Raw genomic sequence first — 21,237 nt, forward strand, 5'->3', positions numbered from 1 at the left:
TCTACATCCGTCTGCATCCTCTTTGTCCTTCATTAGAAACTGCAGACCTTATTGCAAATCTGTTTGTTTTACTGAAGATGACATTTGAACTCATTCTGTTTATAATGACAATTTTGTTATTGTCCTCATAGGGGCTATTTGGTCTAGGATTGAATAGTGCCTGAATTGGGCACTGCTAATACTGAGCTACCCTTAAAGAAAAGGTTTTGGAAGCCTATAAGGCCACTATAAGCCTATAGGGAGAAATCTGCAATACCCCAGATCTGCACTGCTAGAGGGGAAGATACATAAACAACATGAAAATCAAGGGAAGAAAATGATCCAAACAAATCTAGATTCTATAGTAATAGAATCCAATGACAGTATGTTAGAAGAAATGTCAGAAAAGGACTTCAGATTATACATGATTAAGATGATTTGTGAAGCAAAGCATGAGATAAGAGAGCAAATGCAGGCAATGAATAATACCAATAAGCTGAGAGAGCAACTGCAGGAAGCAAAAGATCATTTCAAAAAAGAGGTAGAGATTCTCAAAAAAAAAAAAAAAAATGGAAATCCTTGAAATGAAGGAAACAATAAACCAAATAGAAATATTAGAAAGGACCACTCTAGCAGGAAATGAAAGTGGCCTAATGTGTCAAGGTCCTGGATTGGAGAATGGGGAGACAATTGGATAGATAAACCAAATGAATTCCTGAGAGAGACTGACAGCACTGATGCCCAGCTGGCTATTCACATTTACTTGCTCAGGTAGCTATATCAAAGACACCTGATTCTGAGGGGAATGCTCCTGCTTGCGCCATGACACAGTTTTGAGCAAGAAACTATACAGTGTGTGTCCTGCAGTCCTTCTCCCAGGTTTGACTGGAAACATCCAGGGCTTAACCCACCTTCAGGACCCAGAGTGCAGGGAAAACCTTCACTTACTCAGCCTTGCTCATTCCACTGGCCCCATCCTCATTGAGTTCTTTGCAGAAGGCTCCACTGCTGCACCAACAGATACAGACCACTGTATTGTGACTTCACCTCCAGTAGAAGTTTCCTTGATTTCTGCCAGGTTTTCATTGCACTGCAGAGGGGAACCCTCATCTCCACCCCACATCAAAGGCTTGGGGATGTGATTGCCAGGCCCAGGATACCAAGGCTGCATTTATTTGCAAGCCCCAGAACATCTCCTGGAATTTTCTCTAATCCTGATGACTAGCTATCCTGTTGCAGTAACCTTCTGCAGTCCCTAGGCAGGTTTGTACCAGTAGTCTCCAGAGGTCTCTGGAAGCTCCTTCCTTGACATCCCATCATCACATACCAGTCCCACAAACTCCGACCTAGCAAACTCCAGGCAGACCTAAACTTTCATGTCCCTGTAGTCTGCATCTTTAGCATCCCATGCCATTATTCCCTGTAACCCTGAGCAGCACTTGCCACAACTGGAATTGGTGGGTATTATCACCGGTGAGGAGGCACAACATTCATCACAAATTGCCAGAAGGGGCCGCACCTCCACTAACACTGAGAAGCAGAGCCTGCTGAGACTGCATTCTGCTACCTCTTACCTTCCTGATTGCTGGCTGTCTCCTCCATACAGGGGCCACCAGTTCTGATGACTGGACCTCAACCAGCCAAGGCTACCCCTGTCACCCAGGTCTAGCACCTAGAGGGCCAGGTAAGAGTGACCCTCAAGACTGAGTGAGGTAACAGGCTGCAGATCAGAAAGAGGGAGTACAGCAGTGTGGCTGCAGATAGGGTTCTGGTCAAATTAATACTTAGTAAATATGAGGAACGAGGGATTCCAGGGGTAAAATCCCTGGGAAAGGGATTGGGCTGCTATGTGTCTGAGGGGTGAGTGAAGGTGGGAATTTCTGGGAGGAGAATGTGGAAGGAGCTCTGAATGTTAAATCCTCTAGGCATTTAGCTGCATCATTTGTTCAACTGTCACTAAGGCATGTGTCTCCATGGGGGTCCAGGCAACTGCCCAGGCCACAGTGGTGCCAGGTCCCCCTTGATAACAATTAGACTATGCCTCTGGGTGGCTGGGGGTGGGAGTCATGCACTCAATATGCTCACTTTCTTGGTGCTGCTGCCTCCCACTATCCCAGCCTAGACATCCCTGTCATGGATGTAGGAGCATCCCTGGTGCTTGTTCATATACAGCCCTTTGATGGGAGGGGCGCAGACTCCACAAAATGTGTCAGGCCTTCGTGGGGCTACACTCTTTGTACACTTGGTGGGCTCAGAAGGCCCAGGTTATGATGTGTCACTGGCACCAATATTGACTGCTCTAATATAAATCTCAGTCTACAGGCAGCAATGGTGCCTCTAGGACTATTGTTGTGGGTGGTAACTGTAGGCAGGGAGCTAGAGAAAGTGGTCACTGAGGTTATGACATTGGGGTTTACCCCTGGCACCTCAAACTCTGCTTCTCATTTGCTATGAGTAAGTAGCTTTCCTCTGCCATGCCCTTCCATCATGGTGTTCTGCCTTATCTAGGGTGGAGAGCAACAAAGTCACTGACCATGAACTGAGAGGTAAGAAACCGTAAGCTCAAAAGAAACTTTTGCTCCCCTAAGCGGTTCATGTCAGGCATTTTGGTCAAAAGATAAAAAGCTGATCAATACACCATCTTCATGGACAAGAATTTTTACAAGAATTGAAATATTACCAACTACATGCTCCCCCACCTAATTAAATACCATTTCAAGTTTAAGACCTTCAAGAAAATGTCAGATGGTAAAAGTTACTGTTCAAAAGACATACCAACAGGACAATGCAGAACAGAATACGATATACTGAAAAAAACAATATCTTTGACACCAAGGAACACTTAATTGCAACCCTCTGACACATGTCAAAATTTTGAATGTTTAAATTGTTTTAATGTGTTATATTTAAGTTCTTAGGACTATATTATTTTATGCTGGAAATAACAAATCTATACTTCATAGGATCACTTGAATTTCTGAAAGTTTCAGATCATTTCTCCCCAATTAAGATGGATAGCAGAAATTCATCTAATAAAAAAATCTGATTCCATACCAAGAAATTTTCAGTATAGGGAGTTAAAGAGTCTGGCAAATGAACATGATGATTCTCGACTATCTTTCTTGTGCTTCCTCCACTCTGGACATTCTGAACCTAACCAGTCCATTAGCAGACACTGCAAAGGTGGTGACAAAGAACTGAATGAAATTAAGGGCAAAATGACTACGATTTATTCTACTCTCAAAGAAACTAGATTCAAATAAAAATTGGAGATAATAACTGGAAAAAAATTGTGGTTTCCCCTGAACTTTTCCCCATAGCCTAGTTACTTGAGGACCAATGTTATTCATTTCCTCTACGGAAGAGAGATATATCTTAGAATGAGATTTCATTCCTCATTGCCAAATAGAAAACTGGATTTTTAAAAATATATATAGTGAGACAATAGTTTTGAAAGGCAAGTGGCTCACATGCAAGAGCTGTGTACTTAACTGTGGGAAGCCATCCTTATCTAGTAGAATCAGATGAGGTTGAGCCTCATGATGCAGAGGCCTGATTTCTTGGAACTGGCAGACACAGAGTTCTGTCCCAGATTGTTCGGAGGGTGGTATGTGGCACTGTGGGATTGGTTCCCTGCCTGGTTATATGATAGTTTCCCTAAGGAAATGGCTCCCCTAACTCCACCACATCCAGTTCTTCTATGTCTCTAGAAATTTGTCAATGTCTTCGGTAGTTTCTATTTTGTTGGAATACAGATATTCAAAGTAGCTTCTCATTATGTTCTGTATCTCAGTGGTGTCTGTCATGATATTTCCTTTTTCATCATGAATTTTAGTAATTTGAGTTTTCTCTCTCCTTCTCTTTGTTAGTGTGGCTAAGGGTTTGTCTATTTTGTTTACTTTCCCAAAAAAACAACTTTTTGTTTTGTCAATTTTTTGAATTGTTTCTTTTGTTTCAAATTCATTGATTTCAGCTCTGATTTAAATTATTCCCTGTCTTCTACTACTTTTGCTGTTATTCTGTTCTTCTTTATATAGGGCTTTGAGCTGTAATGTTAGGTCATTTAGTTGACTATTCAACATTGTCCTCAAAACTCTGGCCAGAGCAATTAGGCAGACCAAAGAAATTAAAGGGATATGAATAGGAAAAAATAACTTTATCTGTCACTATTTGCTGATGACATGATTCTACATTTAGAGGATCCAAAAACCTCCTCCAGAAAACTTCTAGACCTCATCAATGAATTCAGCAAAATAGCAGGCTATAAAATCAACACACATAAACCTAAAGATTTTTCTACATAAGCGATGAAACAGCTGAAAGGGAAATGAGGAAAACAACTCCATTGGCAATAGCCTCAAAAAAACAAATAAATAAATAAAGCACTTGAGAATCAATCTAACCAAAGAGGAAAAAGTTCTCTAAAAGGAAAACTACAAAACATTGAAGAAAGAAATTGAGGAAGACCTTAAAAGATGGAAAGATCTCCCATGTTCTTGGATAGGCAGAATTAATACTGTCAAAATGGCCATACTACCAAAAGTGCTATACAGATTCAATGCAATTAAAATTAAATCCCAACGACATACTTTACAGAAATAGAGCAAGCAATCATGAAATTCATCTGGAAGAATAAGAAACCCAGAATAGCTAAAGCAATCCTTAGCAGGAAGAATGAAACAGGGGGTATGGCAATACCAAAACTTCAACTACACTACAAAGCAATAGTAACAAAAACGGCATGTCATTGGCACCAAAATAGACAGGTAGATCAATGGTACACAATAGACGACATGGACAAAAGCCCAAATAAACACAATTTTTTCATACTAGACGAAGGTGCCAAAAATATGTAATGGAGAAAAGATAGCCTCTTCAACAAATGGTGCTGGGAAAACTGGAAATCCATATGCAACACAATGAAATTAAACCCCTATCTCTCACCCTGCACAAAAATCAACTCACAATGGATCAAAGACCTTGAAATCAGACCAGAAACCCTGCATCTTATAGAAGAAAAAGTAGGTCCAAATCTTCAACTTGTTGGCTTAGGAGCAGACTTCCATAACAAAACTCCCATAGCACGAGAAATAAAAGCAAGAATCAATAACTGGGATAGATTCAAGCTAAATAGCTTTCTCTCTGCAAAGGAATGTGAAAAGAGAGCCTACAGACTGGCAGAAAATCTTTGCAACTCATACTTCATATAGAACACTAAATTCCAGAATATATAAAGACCTCAAAAAACTCTATCAAAGAATACAAATAACCCAATCAATAAATGGGGTAAGGATATGAACGGACACTTCACAGAAGATCTACAAGCAATCAACAAACATATGAAAAAATGTTCACCATCTTTAGTAATAAGAGAAATGCAAATCAAAATTACACTAAGATTCCATCTCACCCCAATTAGAATGGCGATTATCAAGAATACGAGCAACAACAGGTGTTGGCGAGGATGTGGGGAGAAAGGTACACTCATACATTGCTGGTGGGACTGCAAATTAGTGCAGCCACTCTGGAAAGCAGTGTGGAGATTCCTTAGAAAACTTGGAATAGATCCTCCATTTGACCCGGCTATCCCACTCCTTGGCCTATACCCAAAGGACTTAAAATCAGCATACTACAGAGATACAGCCACATCAATGTTCATAGCTGCTCAATTCACAATAGCCAGACTGTGGAACCAACCTAGATGCCCTTCAATTGATGAGTGGATAAAGAAACTATGGTATATATATACAATGGAATATTACTCAGCCATAAAGAATGATAAAGTTATGGCATTTGCAGGCAAATGGATGAAATTGGAGAATATCATGCTAAGTGAGATAAGCCAATCTCAAAAAGCCAAAGGATGAATGATATCATTAATAAGTGGAGGATGACACATAATGTGGGGGAGGGAAGGGTTAGTGTTAGGGTTAGAGTTAGGGTTAGGGAGGGGGGCAAGTATGGAGGAAGGAAGTACTGTATAGAGGGTAAAGAGGGGTGGGAGGGGTGGGGGGAAGGGAAAAAATAACAGAATGAATCAAACAACATTACTGTATGTAAATTTATGATTACACAGATGGTATGCCTTTACGCCATGTACAAACAGAGAAACAACATGTATCCCATTTGTTTACAATAAAAATAAATAAATAAATAAATACACCAGAAAAAAATAAATAAATAAATCATGCCAGCATAACTTATCACTTCTTGATGCAAATTAAGCTTTAAGAACTGCATCAAGAAATTTATTTTAGTATTTAAAAATACCAAAAAATTATAATACTACCCAGTGTAACAGAAAATATAATTATTTACACAACTGAGCCAAATACTTTTGTAAAAACCAATTATTTCAAATACAATCAGGAATGTATACCTTGGTAAAAGTTTCTCAAGAATTGAATCAAAATTACATGATTTTTATATCTATCAAAGGGCAGTGTTGCCAGGTGCAATAGCACATTCCTGTATTCCCAGCAGTTTGGGAGACTGAGGTAGGTTCATTGCAAGTTGAAAGTCAGTCTCAGCAATTTCACAAGGCCCTAAACAACCTAGCAAGACTCTATTTCAAAATTGAAAATTCAAACAAGAGGCTGGGAAGCTGGGGCTGTAGCTCAGTGGTGTGACACTTACCTAGCATATGTGAGGCACTGAGTTCAATCCTTACCACTACATAAAAATGAAACAAATAAAGTAAGACATGCTGTTCATCCACAATTACAAAAATACTGACAAATAAAACAGGCTGGGTATGTGGCTCAGTGGTTAAGCACTGCCGGGTTCAATCCATGGTAACAGAAAAAGAAGGTGGAGAAGCATTTTTGCTGCTGTTCCCACTCTACCACACCGCAATACAATTATCACAAAATAAAGCAAATAAGAGGTAGTTCAAAAATAAATTATCTGACAAATGTCATTAGCAGCATTATTAATAACAATATTAAAATAAATGGCCTAAATGTGTACCAATCATTAATTGATAAATTAAATAGAGTATATTCAATAATATAATATGGAATAATAATAATGATGGAATGATATGTGGCATAAGAAAATGGAATAATATGTGACAATAAAAAATGAAGTAGTGATACATACTCCACCAAAGATCAACATTAAAATATGTCAAATGGAAGAAGGCAGTCACAATGAACCGTATTTATTATGTTCCACTGTCACATGATCATATTTCTGTTAAAAGTCTGGAATATCCATAACTATACAGACAGAAGGTATATTAGTTAGGCAAGGGCCTAGAGAGAACAAAGAAATTTGTGGGGTTATGGCTAAGGGGTGGGGTGTCCTTTGGGGAGCATTGAAGATACTATAAAATTGAATATGGTTAAGGTTACACATCTGAATAAACAAAATACACCTTTTTTTTTTTTTTTTTTTTTTTTTGTGGTGCTGGGGATTGAACTCAGGGCCTTCTGCTTGCAAGGCAAGCACTATACAACTGAGCCATCTCCCCGGCCCACCACAAAATACACATTTTAAATGGGTAAAGAATATGACACATGAATTTTATCTGAATTACTGTTGATAAAAAACTCACCTCAAAACTATACAAAATTTTAAATAAAAAAATTAAATAGAAAATAAAAAAAAAAAATTTCCACACGTTAATGTCTTAGTGTTGTGGATAGTAAGCCTAGGAACAGATTTTGAAAAGGAACTGTTAAAACTATCAGATGACAAAAGATCACTACACAAGCAGAAATCACAAAGACATAAGTAAGAGAAGAAATGGAAAAGAAAAAGAGAGAAAGGAAGGGAAGCCAGGAGAGGAGGGAGAAAAAACAGAAGTAGAATGAGAAAGTCTATTAATAAAGTGACCACAGTACATGAAGCAACTGCAGGTGTCAGCAGTGGAGAACAAAGGTGAGTCCCCAACTCCCCTGCCCTCAGACAAGTCCAGATGAGTCAAGATGGGCTTTTTTTTTCAGGCCCGTGGAATCTGGACACATGCAGTAAAGAGCACACATTCAGATCTTCAGTCCTATCTACTGCAGAAAGACACAAATCACAGCAACAAGGTTCTTCACCTGCCACTCACAGCACTGTCAACTGATGTGTCACAGTTGACTTATTAGCCTCACAGTTTCCAACATCAATCTAATTGTACTTCAGATACCATCTTTTAATTTTAATTTAATGTTTTTAAATTTTAAGATTTGCTTTTTGGGCTGGTATATAGCTCAGTTGATAGAGTGCTTCATTTGAATGCACAAGGCTCTGGGTTCAATTCCCAGCACCACAAAAAAAAAAAAAAAAAAAAGAAAAAGATTTGGCTTTTCTATTCCTATCACACCCAGAAAGAATAAAAGGGTCAAACTCCAGAGAGCTTTAAAAAAAATAAAAAATTATACGTAGGGCATGGTGGCACTCTCCATGGTGTCTTAGAAGGCTGAAAAAGGAAGATTGCAAGTTCAAAGCCAGCCTCAGCAACTTTATGAGGTCCTAAGCAACTTAGTGATGTGCTGCCTCAAAACAAACAAACAAACAAACAAACAAACAGGGCTGGGGATGTGGCTCAGTGGTTAAGCAACCCTAGGTTCAATGCCTGGTACCCAAAAAATGAAAAGAAAGAAAAAAATATAATTTTAACTTTTGCATATATGTATTCTTTTACATATAATTTAAAACAGATGCCCTTCATGTTAATTAGCACACTGGTTTCCAAAAGTTATTGCTCATTAGAATCACCTGAAGATTATTCCAAAACTCCCAAAGGCCAGGTCACAAACAGTTCAAATAAATTGTAAAATCTGGGAAATGAGAACCCAGTGTCAGTAGACTTTAAATATGCTCAGGTTTGATCATAACAATAATCACACCATAAAATCCTCTTGTCTGTTTTGATTTTTTTGAAGGAAAAATTACATATATATTAGTGAATATAATGTAAACTTCATGGAACAACATATTTTAAGAATACTTTATTCCTGTTTAACTTTTTTCTTTTTCTTTTCTGTGCTGCTGGAGATCAAGCCCAGGGCTAATATGTTTTACCACAGGGGAAACTCCCAGCCCTATGACCTTGAATTTTACTATGATTAACTCTCAGCCTATCAGTCATGAAAATTAAACAATGAGAAGTCACAATTAATAACAGCTTTAGGTCATACTAATAATTAAATCTAGTGTAATAAACAATTATAAAACTATGGTTATATGTTTTATTGAAAAAAAAAAGTAATTTTTCTTCCAGAAAGTAACCTAAGAAAGTAATCACTGGTGTTTGTAAAGACATCTATAAAACAAATTAGAAATACTACAAAGTGAAATTCTAGACATTCACTAATAATACTATAAAAACATATTAAGTAGCATATACTTTCATAATACAGTATTTACATATAAACCAGTCACAAAATACTTTTACAAACATGTATGATGTGTCACTTAAAAATAGATTTTATATACGTGGGACCTACTTGCAGTTGAACTGAATTATGCCAAAGGCCTTCCACAATAGAAGAAAATCGGTCAATATATATCTTGATCTTCAAAAACATCTTGAAGACTATAGGAATTCTATTAATTAAATTGCAAGTAGCAAATAACACAAATACCACAATATAATTGATTCATCCGGCTAAAGAGTCAATATACTGAGGCAACCAGTAACATTTTAGAAGTAGCTTATTGAGTACATACCAAGGACCAAGCACTATTTTAATCTGACAATACCCTAAGATGTGTGTTCATCAAGTATTTACATAACACTTTGTACTTATCAGGCACTATTTGATCCACTTTATAAATATTAAATCTTTTTTATTCCTTAATTGAAACATTAAAATTGTACATATTTGTAGGGTACCATGTGATGTTTCAATACAGGTATACATTGTGGAAAGCTGAAATCAGGGTAAGCATATCATTAGGTCCTTTTATTGTCAAAACAAACATTCAAAACTCTTCTAGCTCTCTTGAAATGCACAGCAGATTATCATTATGTAGAATCAATTTACTGTGAATTTTAATGTATATAATAAGCATATTAAGTAGGTACTAGTGTTAACCTCTATTCTAGATTAGGAAACTGAAGCAGGAAGTGGTTAAGCAACTTGTTCAATGGCTCATACCTGCTAAATGATGGACAAAAGACCTAGAACCAGACAGCCTGTACGGTGAACACAAAAAGCTCTCACCAATAAATTCCAGTGACTCTCAAATGAATGAAGTTGTGATAGCCAAAAATATACAGTAAGGTACTATAAGCATTCAAATGTACAATATTAATTAAGCAAGAACTATATTTCCTCCTCTTGTAAAGAATGTGAATCTAAACTACTACAGATGCTCATTTTGTGGATGGAGGCAAGTAGTCCTAATTATTATTTGCATTATTTTAATACTCATTCTGAAATCAAAAGCAATAAAAATAATATGGAACATTAGGGATAAGGAAGAAAAAGGAAGGGAAAATGTGAAGAGAACAATAGAAAGGTAGGAAAAAGAGGACAAAGGGAAAGAAAATTGAAGGAGGTAGGAAATAAAAGGAAAGAAATTTAAGGGGATCTGGAGAGAGAAAAAGCAGAAGAAAAGGGAGTGGAAGCCAGCAATAAGGAGAAGAGAAGGATGGAGGAGAAAGGGGGAAATGAAGAAGTGCAAAAAGTATCATATATATCAACATGTATACACATAAGACATAAATTCTTAGACTTGCCTGATGAAAAAATATGATTTTCATAAAGTGCAAAGAATAAACTACTGAAGCCAGATGCCATACTGTCCATGATTGGAGGACAACAGGTAGGTTTGGCTAAGTCTCTTCCATACATATATACTACAGGTATACAATGGGAACAAAGAGCTGTGGCCAGACTGAGCTGGCTCAATCTCACTGACTATAATGAGATCTCACTTTGGACTCAAAACTATGGAGTTAGTGCTGGATGAACCTCTGCAACCAGGAGCCAAAATAATTGTTTCCTGCTCTATATTGTTCTTGTCACATCCTTTGATAATGCAAATCTGCCTAAAGCACATGTGGTCCTGAACAATTGACTATTTATTTAATAATAGAATAAATTTGAAATGTGTTATCTGCTTTCCATGAGAAGTAGTAAATCAGATTAACACGAATATAAATCTGATTTTAAAATAAAGATATAATAGCATACAAATAGAGAGAATACTTAATACAAACTAGTATTCAGAGAACACACTAATCCAAAATAACTTCCAAAGTATAAAGGAGAAAAATCATATGTAAAAATAATGGATGGTTTCTTAGTTAATTTTTTTTAAGTGAAGAGACTTACCAAAAAGAGTTGTACCTAAGCATGATACACACTGGACTAGATTTGAGTAAAGTGCAATAGACAGAACATCTATGGTAGGAAGATGCAAAAAAATCTAGGAAGCCAAAGAAAGCTATCAAGAAAGGACTTCAAATTCTCTCATGCTCATGTCATCTGTGATGACAAATGTCATTCCCAGCATAATTCTTCTTTAGGTTGACACAGATCCCTTCACTTCAGGCATAGGACTACTACTCACTGGTAATCTTAAAAATATTTAAATTCAATATTTGACATGACATATTTTGCTTACAATGTACATTTTTTCTTAAAAGTAACACCTTTTTTTACTTCAATACTGATTTTTTTTATTTCCTTCATATGATCTTATGATTACTAGCGTCAGTTGGCCAGTTTCTACAAAATGACTTTGACGTTTGCACCTAATTATGTTGAATTTGCAGATCTAATGGGGAACACTGTGACTTTTACCAAAATTAAACTTTTGATCATTGACTATTAGCTGCTTTCCCATTTGTTTCCATATTTTTTGCATTGATTTTTACTTTTACTTTTTACTTTGCAGTGGACAGGTCTTAAATTTTAGTCATTACTTTTATTTTCAATTCTTTTTCCTATATTTGTGAATGGTTTGTGTCTCCATTTGACATTGCTCATTGCTAGGGTAATTATACAATTTTATGTGACCTTGTAACCTATTCTCTTACCAAACTAATGTAGTTCTAGTTTTTAGTGTGTAAAAGTGTCTTAGAAATATTATATGAAGTATACTATCATCTGCATAAGCTATTTCTCTTTGATGTATAATATCCATGTTTAATATTCTCAGAATAATATGTAGTAGAAGTCAGAAAATCATACTACTTTTTTCTGTTACCCAAACTAAGTTGTGAAGCACTTAGGTTTTCAAAAAAAAAAAAATAGGATAACTGAAGATAGTTCCCAGGGACCCCTTTTGTGGATTGAAAAGAATTTTCCTCTAGTTGTAATCTGCTATAGGTTTTAACATACTTGGCATATGATTTGCCAAAAGTTTTTCTCTCAAAATTATTTTTGGAACCTTTCTCTATTATGACATATAGAGAGATGTCCCTGTGGAACATGGGGTACACGCTCTCCTTTTTAGGTAGTTACCTTCAGTTTGCTAGTAGTTTTGAATATCTTAGTCAATATGGAATATGGCTTTTAATTTTCTTCCTTGTGATGCCTTATCTGGTAAACTTGTCTTATAGAAAGAATTAGAAGGTTTTATTCTTTTTTAAAAGTGATCATGAATTACTATTAAAAGTTTGGTTGAAATCATCAGTGTCAGTGAAGGTACTTTTTTTAAATATGTGGTTGTTGTTTAATTTTTGTCGTTTGGTTTGTTTTTACATTTAGGTTCTTGCTGTGTTGCCCAGATTAACCTCAAATTCCTAGGTGTAAAATCATTCCCCTGCTTTAGCCTCACCAGTATCTGGGACTACTGGCATGTACTCCCATGAACAGTTTTTCAGGTTCTTATAAGAATATTTGTAATTAAGTTAAATTTTGTTTTGTAGGTCTTTTGTTATATTTTCTTGCATCTAGGTTGATTAATGCGTTCTATTCATTCTTTATTTGATTTTCAAAACTCATGACTATCTAGATTAAGATGGAATGATGTGGGCTAGGGAGATAGCTCAGTTGGTAAAGTGCTTGCCTTACAAGCCGAGGGCCCTGGGTTCGATCCCCAGCACCGCAAAAAAGAAAAAAAAAAAAAAAGATGGAATAATGTGGAGAAATGAATACTTTGCATTTTGTGAACTGACAACTGTCTCAGGATGCCCTGTGTAGAATGGAGAAAATACACTAGCTCTCATATTTCTGTGAGATAAATGAGACAGAGAATCTAAAGTAAATTATAAATTTGAATAGCACTTTTCTGATAATGATGTTGAGTACCTTTTATACAACTTTCTACATTTGTTTGATTTTTAGTCATTTTACCATACAGTATTAGTTTTATTTCCTTTTTCCTTTTTTGATGAGTTGCATGATTTTCATATATTTTGATATTAAACTTCTCTCAGATATGTGGTTATCAAATTTTTTTTTTCAATCCATGATCCACTTATATTTCATTGGTTGATTCCTTGGTCATAAAAATGACTAAGAATTTATTATCAAATCATCCATCTCAATATTTTGAAAAAAGTAAATTTTATAAAAAGAAGAGTAGAGAAAGAAAAGCCTAAGCAAAAGAGCAAAATTAGAAGATACTAAAAATTCATTTTCACATAATAAACACTGAATATAAATATTACAAATAAGTAATAGTGAAATATTAAAGAAATATAAAAGCATTCACAAGTTGTAATAAGGAAGAGTGAGAAAGGATGCATGTGGTGGTACACACTTAAAATATCCAGTACTCTGGAGGCTAAGGTAGGAGGATCACAATTGTGAGGCCTACTCAAGCAGCTGAGCAAAATCCCATCTGAAAATAAAATTTTAAAAGAGCTGAGGATATAGATTGGTAACAGGACACCCTGGTCTCAATCCCCATGTCACAAAAGGGGGAAAAAATAGTTATTGTTTTTTCAAAGTTACATAAAATACTATTTTAAATTTATGAATTGTATAATATTAAAATAAAAATATTATATCTCAAATAAGTCCATTGAAGGGTGCAAGGAGAAGTAACAGATTGAAAAAAACTAATTACCTCACATATAATCAAACACTTATAAGAAGGAAAGAAAGGAGAAACTGCAAAAGAAAAGCAGGCAAGAGACTTGAATAATCACTTTAAATAGGAGAGATATCTAATTATTCAATAATCAATAAAAACTCAACATCTTTTTTTATTATTCATTTATATACAGTGCTGAGAATCAAACCCAGTGCCTCAGACATGCTGGGCAAGTCCTGTACCACTGAGCCACAACCACAGCCCCAAAACTTAACATCTTTAGAAATTAGATAATGTAAAATAACTCATATATACAAAAAACAAAATTGGAGACCCAAATGGCAGACTAGAGGAGACCCAAAATGCAGACTAGAGGGAGGCTACAATCCTTGTCGCTCCGTAACTGAAGTTTCAAGCACAGGAAAAATCTGTTTCTCTGTGAGGCAGTCTTTGCTGCTTATCAATCCCTGTTGTTTAACTCATTGTCCACCTCAATCACCCACAGTCTGCCAGCATATCCACACATTTTGAGTGCAGATCTCTCACTCACTGCTGCCTCTGCCATTTGCCCATTTGCCTGCCTCTTGCCTGCCCATGACCTGCCTTTCACCTACCCATCACCCACCACATGAAGTCCACCTGCTGGTGATCTGCTGATAGCCTGCAGAGTGACTGCAGACCACCATCAAACACAATAGCTGCTGGCTATTACCTAGAAGTCCACTGTCAGGTTTGGTTAGATGTGCATAGCTTCTGCCATTTTAGGACAACAGTCAGGACCTGCAGGATCCCTGGCATAACCAACTGCACCCCACCTCCAGGACCCCTGGCACAACCTACTGCATCCAACATGGAAACAGTACCCACACCCTGCATTGCAGCTCCCCATTTGCCAACACATTTGGAAGTCAGTGCATTCATCTTGCATTATCATGAAAGTGGAAGCTGCTATCATTAGGTGGGGCCAATTCCATTCCTGAGATGCCTACTGGTGACAGGAAGCTCATTGTCAGTACCTCTCATGCATCAGACTACTGAAGACTGGGAGGTTTGAATAGTATATGACTGTTATAGTGTAGATATTTCTGAAAATTTTAAGTTTTTATTTCTTTATTTTTCTCACACTATTTTCCTTTTGCTCATCTCTTTTCTCAGAGTCTCCTTCTCTGCTTTCCATTGCTAACAACCAACTTCTTTTGATTCTGCTTTCATTCTTCCTATGATTTAGTACTTCTAAATACTCTTTCTTATCCTTCTAACAGTTACATCCAACACTCCTCCCCATCCTTTGTCCACCATTATAAACTGTAGACCTCATTGCAAATCTATTTGTTTCACTGTTGATAATATTTGAACTCATCCTATTTACTGTGACAATATTGTTAACATCTTCATAGGGGCTGTTTAATTTAGGGCTGCATTATCTGTACTGGGTACGCTAATATTGATATCCACCTTAAAGAAGAGGTTTAGGAAACCTGCAGGGTTACTATGAGCCTGTAGGAGGGAAACTGAAATACCCCAGATCTGCACTGCAAGAGGGGAAAACATATGAACAACATGAACAAACAAGGACAGTGTTCCAAACAAAACAAGAATCTATATTAATGGAATCCTGTGACAGCACAGTAGAAGAATTATCAGAAAAGGAGTTTAGCATATACTTAATGAAATGATTCATGAAGCAAAAGATGAGATAAGAGAGGAAATGCAGGCAATGAAAAATCACTCCAATGAACAATTGAAAGAGCAACTGCAGGAAGCAAAAGATCATCTCAACAAAGAGATAGAGATTCTTAGGAAAAAATAACAGAAATTCTTGAAATGAAGGAAACAATAAACCAAATGAAAAACTCAATGGAAAGCATCATCAACAGACTAGATTGCTTGGAGGACAGGACCTAAGACAAAAAAGACAAAATATTTAATCTTGAAATAAAGTCGACCAAACAAAAATGGTAAGAAATCATGAACAGAACCTCCAATAACTATGTGAGATCATGAAAAGACCAAATTTAATAATTTTCAGGATTGAGGAAAGCACAAAGATACAAACCAAAGGAATGAACAACATATTCAATGAAATAATATCAGAAAATTTACCAAACCTGAAGAATGAAATGGAAAAATCAACTAAAAGAGGCTTACAGAACACCAAATGCACAAAATTACAACAGAAACTTTATATAATAAGTGGTTTCAATTCAGCTGAAAATAATTTTACTACATGTATCAGTACATTATGTGTACATTATATGTAATGTTAGTATTTCTGCTTTGAATTCTTGATTTTGCAATGGAATTCTTACTTTATTAATGTATTTGATATGCTAGTTATGGTGCATGATTTAAACTTTTTTTGCTTTCTTCTTTTCTGGTTGGCACTTTCTTTTACAACAATCCTCTACAAAGAGTTTCTGAGAATTACTGAGCTGTTTATAAAGAAGATGTACATAGGGAGTACCCAAAATAATCATTTTAATAAAAGAAATATATTTAAGGCTGGGGTTGTGGCTCAGTGGTAGAGCACTTGCCTAGCAAGTGTGAGGCACTGGGTTTGATTATCAGCACCACATATAAATAAATGAATAAAAATAAAAGTCTATCAACATCTGAAAAATATTTTAAAAAGAAGAAATAGATATTTTAAATTTACTAAACTATGGGAAAAGCGTCCATGTGTAAAACATAGTTTATCTTTGGATTCAATGTTTACCTTTGGTTTTACAAAGTAGCTTGTATTTTCAGTATTTTCGACATAATATGTTAAAATGTAGAGCAATTGCAATACATCACTAGAATGAGTAAATTTTCTGAAAAAGAAAAATAAAAATAAATAGTATTGATGAACATGGAATAAATGCACTCATGAGGGAAAGATGGAGTTTAAGCTGTTATTATTCATTTGTGGAAACTGTTGTGCTATCTGACATACATGATACACCCCCACAAGAAACAGACTGAAATTACAGCACCTGTACATACGAGGATATTGCCATATTTCTCTAGAGTTGAAACCCAGGGCATGGTTAAAGAGGATGTACATTTAGGAAGAAATAAACAATAAACTGTGGAAAATAATGGTTTCTAGAAGAAAGACACTTTTTTTGTTATAGAACATCCAGTTTGACAAATGCTATAAAACACCATGTATGTCTTATATCAATGTTACATGAATGTCACATTTCATATGTAAGCATATTTAAAAAGGAAGTGTGCAAAATTTGAGAAAATAAAAATACAGAAGAGCATATAAAAGAATTAGTTACACACTCTATGTATAGATAAAACTCATAAAGATGACCATTTTTCCCAAGTTAATCTATAATACGCCATCAAAATTAAAACCACGTTTTGCTTTTAATTAAAGAAGGAATGAAAGCAAAAAATTCTAAAATTCTCCTGAGGGCTAAATACATATGACATTAGCTAAGAACGCTCTAAACTATAAGAGAAAAAGTAACAGCTATCATTCATTACCTAACACTAATACATATATCAAATTACATTATCACAGTAATTAAAGACCAAGAAGTCACAATACAGAAAATTCCATATGTATGTAAATAAGTGTATTAAGTGCAATGAAAGGACCTATGTAAATCCAACTACATCAAGAAAAATATTTAATGTGATTGAATGTTACAACCCAACCTGAAGGCAGATGTTATGAGAAGAGGCAAAGATCACTGGTAGAGCTTGTGTGTAGAATGTGTAACACTGGAATTACACCCCAGCATTCCCCCAAAAGCAGATATTAAGAGGGATGATTTTCAAAATATAGCAGAATATGAGCTTTGTGACTCTCCCATTCATAAAAGCATCAAATAGACATCTACTACTGTTTTGAGTTCCTCTTAAAATGAATTTAGAGTCATATACGTTGGACAGCAAGAACAAAAAAATCTATCATCAGATGAGTAGGAAAAGTTGGAGTACACTTGGACATTAGCCTTCCTTGAGCAATGTGCCATATAATTGGGACAGAATACCTAAATCCTGTGTCACTGTGAATAGAGGAAAACTGATTGTGGTCATAAATATATCACATTTAACTCTAAATTGCCTGTAGCTTATTAATTTATCTGGTGCTCACAGAGGAAGGGACTAGATACACAAGCATCAAGACCAGAAAAAGGGGTGTTTCTCTAGAGCCATTCAAGATCACTGGGCTTTATTCCATGTGACCAGGGCAGAAGAAGGTTAAATCTCAAGGGTCCCAGTTTATCCCAAAAAGGTATTTGTCAGTACACTCTGCACACTGTTGTTGCTAACAGTTGGTTTTCTATCTAGTCAGCACTAAAGAGTTAGTAGGAGAAAAAGAGTCCAAACTGGCAACCCAAGTGGGAGTTCAGCACTTCCTGAGCCCTGCACCCTAACTCACTTCAGTAATAACTCCAGGCCTAACCATTTCTTTCTATAAGACATTTTTTCCAACTTCAACTTTTTCCATTCAATGGACTACATCCTAAACCACCAAGCTTTGGTAGCTATGCCAAATGAGCATTGTGTATCTCCCAAGATCACAAAGAAGTGACTTCGCATCGGTGTGCAAGCATTTCCATAGGTCACAATCTCCTCCAGGACTGAAGAAAAAGGGTTAAAAGCACAGAACTCTGTTTATTTCATAAAAGGTTTACATAACCTTTTTCTAGGGAGTATAAGGCAGCCTGAAATCTAACAAATTTGCATCAGGAATTCAGTGCACCATTTAACTATAAGACCTTCTGCAACCTGAGCACAGATGTTAGAATGGCTATCAAACAATTGAAGAAAAGTAGTACTTCAATTATATGAATATGAAAGAAACACATTATCACTGTGTTAGAACATAAATTTGTACAGCCACGGGGGAAAAAAAGCATTGAAATTCTTAAGAACTAACAATAATAACTCTGTTTTCTTTTCCAAAATAGGTAAAATCAGTATGTTAAATGGTTGCATTCTCTCTTCACTGTAGCAGTCATAATAGCCAAAATAAGAAAACAACTGGAGTGCCTTTTGGATGAAGGATACAACAGGAGACTTTCCCCAGCTTTAAGGCACTCAGATACTTCCTTGAGAAATTATACTCCCTAAATTTATACTGCTCTCTAACAAGGTAAGTCCCAAGTACTGATATTCACTAGATTTCAAAAAATATTAGACTTTCAAAAAATATTAGAATTCTCATATCAGACAGTTGTAAAGCACAGGACCAAAAAACAAGAAAACAACAATAAAAAAAATACAAGAGGGGGGATGAGAACCCTCTGTCATAAATTCTACAAGAGGGACTCTCAGCACAAAGACATTCTGACAAGTTGTCCTGACTTGGAGAGACAAAGGGAGGACAGAAACACATATATTTGGTAAAGGTTGAGTGATTTTTCTCTATTTTCTATCATGTGAAATGCTCATAAACAAAAATTCTTTTCTTTTGATTTTTTTCTATAGTACTGGGGATTTGACAGAGGGTCATGTTAAATCTGAGCCCATACTCAGCCCTTGTTTTAAAATTTTGAGACAGGACTTTCTAACTTGCTATAGTCTACCTAAATTCCAATGTTGATCTTGAAATTGCAATCTTCCTGCCTTAGCGACCTGAGTCTCTGGAACTATAGGCATGTGCCCCTGCACCCAGCCAGAAAATAAATTCATTAAGAAGTCCATCCAGTTATTGGTAATAATTTAAAAACACTGTGCTAATTTCAAATGTAATATGGCAAAAGCAATTGATAATACTGGGGAGAGGGAAATTTGTCTTGGGAATATGGATAGGAAACTGGAATTTTAAGAGTTTTTGACATATATACATAAAGGTTTAGGCTAGGCATTAGGGTTCTAGATTTAACATTTGTTTCCCATTTATTTAGAATATTAAGGAGGATTCAGGCAGTGTAGCACACACCTATAATCCCAGCAACTCAGAAAACTGAGGCACAAGTTTAAGACCAGACTCAGACCATAGTCCCCTCATGCAAAAAAACATTACATGGAGTTGTGATTCTGATGATTATCACACTCCTTAATCCACCACACAGTCTGGGAACGTGCTGGAATGCTGCCACATATGTGCTTATGTGGAACTTCAGGTAGGGGCTGCAGATACACTGCAGGGATAGGACAGGACTCCCGCTGTCTACTGCTGACATACGCCCCACTTGACTGTCCAGTGGGGAATTCAGAGCTGACCTGCCTCAGAGGAACACCTAGGCCTGCAGATACTAGAGATTACCATATAGATGCTAGTCCAAAATTGCAGATCCCAACATAGTCACTGCAGGCAATTTCAAGCATCACCCCCAGTCTCAGGATGCCACTACACTAACCATTTATTGGCTTTTTGCAGGTCTCAGTGTTCTCCCCATAGATCTTCCTGCACCTGCACAGCAGAACAAACCATGTCCTCCTGAACATGAAAGAGGGAGCCTAGACATGGACACCAACACTGGCAGGCTCCAGAGACAAAAGTCTACCAGATGGCTAACTGCTTCTCTTCACTGACTGTGTGCTGTATTGGACAATGCTTACCTAAAAGCTTCTGAATAGATAGGGTTTATGTCTTCACATGCTCAGGCCGAGTCTAGTGAGTCTGAGTGATAGGAGGTGACATCAAATTTATAAATAAACGAAGTCACAATGGCAGGTTCTTGAATGCAGCTTTTTATTTTTCCTGTTGAGGTACTAGGAATTGAAATCCAGATCCTCAGACTGCAGCTAATTTAAAGCAAAATTTCCTTGGAGAAGTGGAATCCAGCCAAAGTAGAAGGATTGTGCATTTACCTTGCATAAAGCCTTTTCAATGTGTGGATTATGCATGTCTATATATGATTCATGGATGGAAACAATTGACTACACTGTAAAATTTTAATTTAACTTCCGTGCTTTCTTGTGATGAAACAGATTGAACATTAAACTGGGAAAGGAACCCCTTATGGCAGAAATATCCAATGCTAATAATATGTGAGGTGCAAGGGTAATTAATTTTTCTAGTATTCACTAAAAATAAATAGAAATTGATTTTAATAACCTAACAATATATCCAATATGGGAATATTAACATTATGTGACCAAAATATATTACTAATGAAATACATGAGTTGACTCCTAGTGACGCACCGGAATACTGGGCGGCTGTCTGCAGGAAGAGGATGTGGCAGGTCTCTGGGACTCAGAGTGATTGTACGGGGCCCCAGGTGGCTGCTCAGAGGAAGGGCGCATAGCCAGGCGATTAGGTGCAGAGCAGGGTCCCAGGATCTAGGAGGCTTCTTGGTGGAAGAGCGGCACAGAAACAGGCTTAGGGCGGAGCTAAGGTTCCAGGCCTGCGGGCAGATTCTCGAGGAGGGG

Source organism: Sciurus vulgaris, assembly GCF_902686455.1.
Source record: "Sciurus vulgaris genome assembly, chromosome: 13".
Lineage (NCBI taxonomy): Eukaryota > Metazoa > Chordata > Mammalia > Rodentia > Sciuridae > Sciurus > Sciurus vulgaris.